The sequence below is a fragment of the Echiichthys vipera genome (genome assembly GCF_963691815.1).
Source record: "Echiichthys vipera genome assembly, chromosome: 17".
NCBI classification, from domain to species: Eukaryota; Metazoa; Chordata; class Actinopteri; order Perciformes; family Trachinidae; genus Echiichthys; species Echiichthys vipera.
In genome coordinates this window covers 26336657-26345044 of record NC_139842.1, presented here as the reverse complement: position 1 = coordinate 26345044, position 8388 = coordinate 26336657, and positions in this window count along the sequence as shown.

The following is an 8388-nucleotide window of genomic DNA, read 5'->3' as shown; positions in this document are numbered from 1 at the left end:
TTCCAGTGAAGTATAGACAAATCTGTGATCAAGATGGCTCATGATATTGTAGTTGGACATATGGGAGTGAGGAAGACTTATGATCGTGTACTGCAACATTTTTTTTGGCCTCGTCTGAAACGGGAGATAGTGGCTTACATCTCATGTTTGCCAGTTGACAGAGAAACCAAATCAGTGCATTACATCTGCTCCCTTAGACCCTATACCTGTGATAAGTCAGCCTTTTGAACATTTGATCATTGATTGTCTTGGCCCTCTACTTCGGTCAAGATCGGGTAGTCAGTATTTGTTGACTGTGATGTGTCTGGCAGACAGGTATCCGGCTGTTTATGCACTGCACACTATTTCTGCCAAGTCAGCGGTCAGAGCCCTTAGCAAGTTGATTTGTGTTTGGGATCCCAAGGGTAATCCAGAGCGATCAAGGCTCAAATTTTACATCTAGGTTAGGAAGGTTTGCCCAGGTCCTCCAGCAACTTCATAATAAACATAATAAATCGTCGATATATCATCATCAAAGTCAGGGTGCACTGGAGCCATTCCATCTTTTAAAATCAGTGCTCTGTGCTTACTACCCTCAAAGCAATTTCAGTCAAAAGCAACTGGACTTGGTTATTTGTCTAGGAAGAAGTTTCACCTCTCGTCCAAGAGGCTTCATCAGTTCATGTACGCATCTGACCAGGCTGGGACTGGTCCAACTTACTGGTGTGGAGATCCAAGTATTGAAACTCTCACAAGGCCGATGATGTCACTGGAACCCTTTGTGCTCCAAGTGCCAACAACCGTCGTTAGAGTGACAGTCGTTGGTGGTAGGTTGGGTTTCGACTTCGTTAGTGCTCTATTGAGTCTGAACGACAGGCGTTGGGGTCACAGGAGGCTTTTGTGAACAGTTGTTCTATGAGGTTAGATTGTTGAATCTCCTGGGAAGGGATGAAAGGGCCGCATTGTAAATTGGTAATGATAAGTGGTGTCTCAGACCTCCTCCTCTGTTTAGCGATGGTTTCTCTACTTTTGCATAGATGGCTTCTTTACTCCTCTTTCAAACCATCTGTCCTCTCTGTCCAAGATTTAGACATTGTTGTCATCAAAGGAGTGGGCTTTCTCCTTGAGATGTGAGTCAACAGCAGAGTCCAGGCCTGAGGAGTGAGCTCTCCTGTGTTGGACCATGCGTTTATGCAGCGGTTGCATTGGACAGCATAAACCAAGTTGCTTTAAGGGTGTGTGGTGTTTTGTCCTTGGGATGTACAAGTCTCTGTCTGAGTGTGTTACTGGGTTTGAAATACACAGGGATGCAGTGTTTGTTGAAGATCCTCCTGAGTTTCTCTGATACCCCAGCCACATTCGGAATGACTAAGTTGTTTCTCTTGTTTTCTTTTTCTTTCTCAACCACTTTGGTTTTCTTTCTGGAAGCAGCTGCCGTTTTCACAAAGGTCCAGCTGGGTGGACAAAAAGAAGGAGTCATTGGCAAATCACAATATTATAGGCTCTACCCCCAGGACTCAACCCCCTGCTTATATGGACTCCCAAAAATCCATAAAGAAGGGGCCCCGCTCAGGCCCATTGTCAGCAGCATAGACTCGTCACTTATAACATTGCCAAGCATGTTGCCAATATCCTGGCACCACTGGTGGGCAACACCCCACGCCACATCCAAAGCTCCATAGAATTTGTGAACAAAGTCTGAGACATAAAAAACAGGTTTTAGAGCAGAACTATCTGATTGACATGCCCAACAAAAGAAAATCATCAAAAATCTTCCATGTTAATTTGTTGAAGCCCTATTATGCTAGTTTGTTGTCAACTGAGTCATCTTTGAATGTGGGTTATTCCAAAGCATGCGGCCACCCCACTCTTTTGGTAAGCACGGTTAACCCCTATACATCCCAGGTAATGGCAGAGCTTGAGGGGGGAGGAGATGTGTCAGGACATGGGGTTTTATAACCTCGCCTAAATAATTCAGAGACACTGTAATTTGTCTAACTTATTGGGACATTTGGATGACAGTAAATGTGATCAGTTGGTCATACAGTCCTATCCATCTCTGTTTTCAGACGCGCCGTCTCGCGCTCACTTGATTGAGCGTGATGTTGACGCTGGGGATGCTCAGCCCATTAAACAGTGCTTTTCTTGTCTATCTGCTGACAAAAGGGAGGTATTAGATTCTGAGGTACACTATACGCTGGAAAACGGTATTGCAGAGCCATCTTTTTTTGCTTGGTCTTCGCCATGTCTACTGGTTAAAAAGACGGATTCCACTTTTAAGCCTTGCAATGACTTTTGTAAACTCAATGCTGTTACAAAGCCTGATGTATTTCCCCTTCCATGGATGGAGGATTGTGTAGATCAAGTCGGGGCAGCAAAATATGTCAGAAGGTTATTGGTCCCCCTATCAAAAAGGGCTCAAGAGGTCTGCTCCTTTATTATCCCCTCTGGTGTATATGCTTACACTGTTATGTTGTTACGCGCCAGCCACCTTCCAAAGATTGATAAATAGAGCTGTGTCTGGATTGTGTGGCTGTGCGGTGTACTTGGATGATGTGGTAATATACAGCGATACCTGGGAGGAACACCTAACCTCTATGACAGCATTGTTAGACTGACTGGTTTGGGCAAGGTTAACTATCAAGCTAGCCAAATGTGAGTTCGCTAGGGCCACTGTTACATACCTAGGAAAGGTGGTGGGACAAGGTGGGGTGCGGCCTGTTGGGGCAAAGGTCTCAGCCATTGTAGTACACCCAGCCTATCCACTAGAGTGGAGCTCATGAGATTCCTGGGATTGGCAGGTTATTATCGTTGTTTCTGTGCAAACTTTTCTTCTGTAACTGCCCTATTGACAAACCTGCTTAAGGCTGGAGCCAAGTAACACTGGTCACCTGAGTGTCAGGCAGCTTTTGATAAAAGTGAAGCAGCAACTGTGTTCAGCTCCTGTCCTGGTTGCTCCTCAGCTGGGGAAACCATTTCAGTTGCAGACAGATGCCTGTAATGTTGGGGTTGGGGCTGTTTTACTGCAGTCATATGGTAACGGTTTTGCAAGACCTGTATGCTACTTTTCTAAAAAGTTCAAGCAGTATCAGCTGCATTATTCCATGATAGAAAAGGAAGCTCCTGCATTGATCTGGGCTCTCCAACATTATGATGTTTACATTGGGGCAGGTGCTCCGCTGGTAGTGTACACTGACCACAATCCATTGACATTCTTGAGGTCTCTCCAAATTCCTAATCAGCGGCTGATGAGATGGGCTTTGTTTCTGCAGCCTTATCACCTGGATATTTGATATATCAAAGGCCAGAATAACGTAGCCACTGATGCTCTTTCCCGTGCACCATTGTCTTATCTACTTGGATATTGTTTGGTTATGTAACTTATGGTTCCACCCATGTAACAATTACTTAGAATTCGAACACCACTAGAAATGGTGAACACACCAGATAGTGCACTACTTATAGTTTACAAGGAATGGTTTGACAAAGCAACAGCATTTTCTCTCTCGTTGAAAATTTCACAACAAAAATAAAATAATATAGAGCACCAGCCTCAGTGTGGAGGGTTTCTTTGTGTAAGGAGATTGTGGTCGCAACAAAAAATAATTCCAGGAGACCAGGGTCTTTTTGAGCCTGTTTGAACCCATTCCCTCCGGGAAATCACACCATAAAAAAAGCTCAGTAAAGATGAAAATGATGTTAGCGATCAAGGAGAAATGTAGCCATTTGGGCGTGCGTTTTAATGGCGTTTCTCTCCTTTCTCTCAGTCTATGGAGTGAATTCTTGGCCTATATTGACTCTGGTTTTTGCCCGTCTCCGCTCACTCAGCTGCTGAGTGAGCGGAGACGGGCAAAAACTACCCTTCACTGAGGCATGATTTCACCCAGTGCCAGCCTACAGTAGCTGCACCCAACAACAGACAACCCTGGCAACCAGCGACGCCCAACACTATTGGCTGCTACAATGGAAAGAGAACAGGACAGAAAGTCATTGTCAAACTCATCAAAATCTAAAATATTAATTAAGACTAAATATATGTTTGAGTGGAAAAGCAATACTTTCGTTTTGTACCCCTCAAAAAGCCCTGTGGGTGTATTATTGTTTTTAAAAATATAGCTATTTTTGAAGATTCTACATATTCAACCTTTAATTTGTGAGGTGATGGTAGCAGATTTTTGACCTTTGGACAGAGCCAGGCTTTGTTAAAAGATAAGTTAACAAAGCCAATGTGTATTTCCCAAAATATATAATATTCTAAATGGTCTAATTATAGATGCTATGTTATGCTGTACAACAAGAAAGGTCAAGGAATGACACATTATAGTTTCATTGTTGTTTTCATGGGTTCCTTTTGGCATTGAGTCAAAGTCAAAGTCAACTTTATTGTCAATTCTGTAATATGTGCCTGACCTACAGGGGAATCAAAAATATGTTTCTCTACAACCCATGTTGTATTACGCACAATGGAGAGAAATGATAGGTAATATAAACAATAAATAATAGTGTAAAAGTAAGGCAAAACCAAACGGTATAGAAAACCAAGAAATTGAAAATGTGCAGTATAAAGGACATGTTTAATCTGCGCTATTTACAGAAAAGGAAAATTTACAATATTGAGGATAAAGTGCAGATTAAGTATAACAAATGTCATAGATAGAGTCATAGATATGAGAAGTTCTGTATTCATGACAGATGTGTCAGATAAACTAGATGAATTGCCATGAAACTTCCCAGAGGATTAATTAGCCAAATACTGTCAAAACTATTGCCGTTTTCCCTGCTAATTACTGGTCACAGGAGCCATCTCTGCACAACACAGTGCGCTGGTTTTCTCCTGTGATTAAATACAACGCAGGAAAGACTTTCTGAGAAACTCATAAGAGCAAACACAACACAACTTCATCTTTCTATGGACTGGTAACTTAACACCAACTGGGCTGACCTTATGACACTTTATCTGTTATGATGTTTAATGACGAGCAATGCTCCACACAGTTATTGCATGCACTAACACTATTAATTACAACTGTATCTGAACAGACTACCCATACATAACTTGGACTAGACCTTTTTAGATCAAGCAGCCTGCTTGCTTTTTTGACTTAAATGTTCACACCTTAAAGGGGAGGGGGGGGGGCTGCAGACCCACACATGCCCCCTCCTCCTGCTCTTCTCTTTGCCCCTCTCTAAGGATACGTCCACACGATCCGAAACAACCTTTTTTTTCTCCGCCGTTCTTAAAAAGTATTCCGTCCACATGGACTGAACTCAAGAAATATCTGCGTCCACAGGAAACCAGTGAAACCGACTAAAAACGCTGTAGTTCACATGCCAGGCCTGGATGTGGAGCTGTATCTGCCACAGACTATTAACCTATAGTACCAACAGGGTAGTGTGGACGTACCCTTTGATTTTCTGTAATAGTTATCGCTCTGTTTTTGGTATGGCAGTATAGTATGAAGTGTTCTTCAGCATTATAGAAATAAAGTATGGTACACTTAAATATTATCAGACATGACAATATGACAGTGGCTCAGTCAACAATCCAGTTTTTGAATGTCAGCACAGCAATTAGTATAAATAAGAATGGATATAAGAAAGGCTTAAAGAAACTCAGACATGTCATTTTCAATATATTACTGAATGTAAGAAAAGAAAATGATAACAATCACCAGTGTCATTAGATAAAGTGCACTTAATGTAAGCATAATCTGTGAGACTAGGGGTGACCCCGAATAGTTGACTATTCAACGATTCGCTCAGAGGAGCATGATTCCATTGCCAATCTCACAGTCGAATCATCGCAAAATGCTCAAAATGTTATGATATTCTGTATCAGCTTGTCATTGAAGGCTTACAGTTTGCTCTGAGTGAAATATTCAGGCCAATACTTTAAGGTAGCATAATTTCTAAAAAAAAAAAATGTACCTGGTTCATTTTAACAAATGTTTGTCTGCACAGTATGAGATTGCGATTGAGCCCCTGGTGAGCCATTAGTTTAAGAGGCTCAAAGCAGTTCTACCAGTTAGAAGAAAATAGTTTCAAATACTGAGGATTTACATGATGCAGTCAGCTTCATCACACACATCCGCCTCAACACTTGAACACAAATGGCTACCCCACCCCCATGGATTCATTCATGCAGACTGATGTTATGTAAGAGAGTTACCCTCTCAGACAACAGACAACAGACATGACCTTGCGTCAACTAGATGCGTCACACCAGGACAGGGATGAAGAGGGAAAGAGAGACAAATACACAGAGAGACAGACAGATAGAGAGAGAGAGAGAGAGAGAGAGAGAGAGAGAGAGAGAGAGAGAGAGAGAGAGAGAGAGAGAGAGAGAGAGAGAGAGAGAGAGAGACAGAGAGAGAGAGAGAGGGAGAGAGAGAGACAGAGAGAATGCAGGAAAACAGATGAGACGGTAAAAGTGACAAATTCATGCATTCCTCCATAACCGGAGGAATGCACAGGTCCACGCGCGCGCACACACACACACATACACACCGGCTTTTAAATGGCCATTGGCAGGATGATGCGGATTTAGAGGGAAGCAGCAGAGGGGGGTGGAAGAGTACAAGTGAGTGATTTTATTTTGTTTTGATTGGTGAACCTACATGTCGAGGGAGTTGACCATTTTTAAAGATATTAAATTGCACATTTTTATGCAAACATGGAAACTCCATCACTGCAGCTCATTTATGTTTTACCATGGGGAAACATCAGTTGTGGTTATATTAGACAGCAGTCCTAAAATCAAATATTTTCCTTTGTTCTATCATCTACGTGCCATATGTGATACATGTGATGGAAATAATCTTTAAAAAAATAAACAAATATACAGTAATGGTCATGACAAACTATGGAAACCCTAAACGGTCATACATAACATACATTTTATTTCCTCTATTTTCTTGTGATAACGAGATAATTATTTTGAGATCTGGAGAATCAGTGTATCAATGTCAGAGGAGCAGGAGAATATGGATCAGCATCACATCTCTCTTCAATCAAGGCCTGAAACAGGCTGAAATAACTTTATGCCTTTTTATTACAGATAATGTTCACATTGGTGTGCGTGTGCATGTAAGAAGAGGGTTAGTAAGGCTTCAGCTTTATCAGAGGAGTGAGTGACCTGATGACCTCATTAACTATATAGTTAGTTAGTTTAACAAACTAACAATATCACATTACAACAACATTAATACCACTACAGGGAGGAGTTTTACAATGTGCACATAAATATATAGAGTACAGTTTAATTTCATAACAGTACATCATATCCAACTGAAACCATCAGTGTTGTCTATCGTGTTCTTCAAGATATGAGAAGTCTTTATCTCAGGACTATCACGTTTCATTCATTATCTATCAAATTAATTATCTCGTTGTCATGACAAAACGGAGGAAATAAAGTGTATGTAATTTATGACCCTTTAGGGCTTCCGTAACTAACAATGAAATGCAGATAAGATTAATATTATGATTGTGATGGTTTGATGGATTTAATGCTTTAACGGAAGTCATAACAGGTCGAGGAACTGGTGATCAAAAAGAAAGAAGAAGAACCACTGTTTTAGAATTTTATGTACGTTATAATAGGCTCAGATTTTAATGTAGTTCAGTTCTGACCTACTATTTACATAACAGTATATGATAGTACATAATAGGTAATTTAGGTTATTATCTCCACAGCTCAGACGGTTAAGTGATTTTTTTAGATACATTACCATTTTTTGTTGTCAAAAGGAATGCCCCTTAAACATGGATTACAACCTTTAAGTCTTTCTCTATAACAAATATGTTTAGTTTATTTAGTTTATTTAAAAAATGGCAGTGTGCTAAGACATTCTTTATTTGTATAAAAATAAAGAAATGCTTGCATCAGATTTAGCGGAAAGAAAATTTCCATCTGTGTGTCATGTGGGACTTCATTCCCTCATCCCAAGAAGCTGATGAATATGTTTTCAAGGATTGGGCAGTCCTGGGTTGAGCTTTAAGAACACTAGATTCTACACTTCCCATAATGCAACAGTAATTGGATCTCTGATATTTTTTGCAGTATGGTGAGGCTGAATTTGCAGTTTGAAGTGGTGATCCTGCTGATCTTTGCACTGGTAAAATTCTAGTAGTCCTATTGCTCCCTCTACAGGACAAAGTGCTTTCTAACATCGATCATCAACTACACTGCCACACAAAGCCAAAATGCAGTAACTACATGTTTAGTTGAAACTTAATCTTCTGAGTTTTCAGTTCCAGAACAGCAGATTTGCGTTAGTTTGATCAACTCGGAATAGTTTGACCTGGAGTTAAGCGCGTGCACCACAAGTATAAAAAGACAGCATCAATGGAGCCCTGATTCGACGAGTCACCATGGCAACGGGGAAGAGGAGGGCTAAGCTACCACTG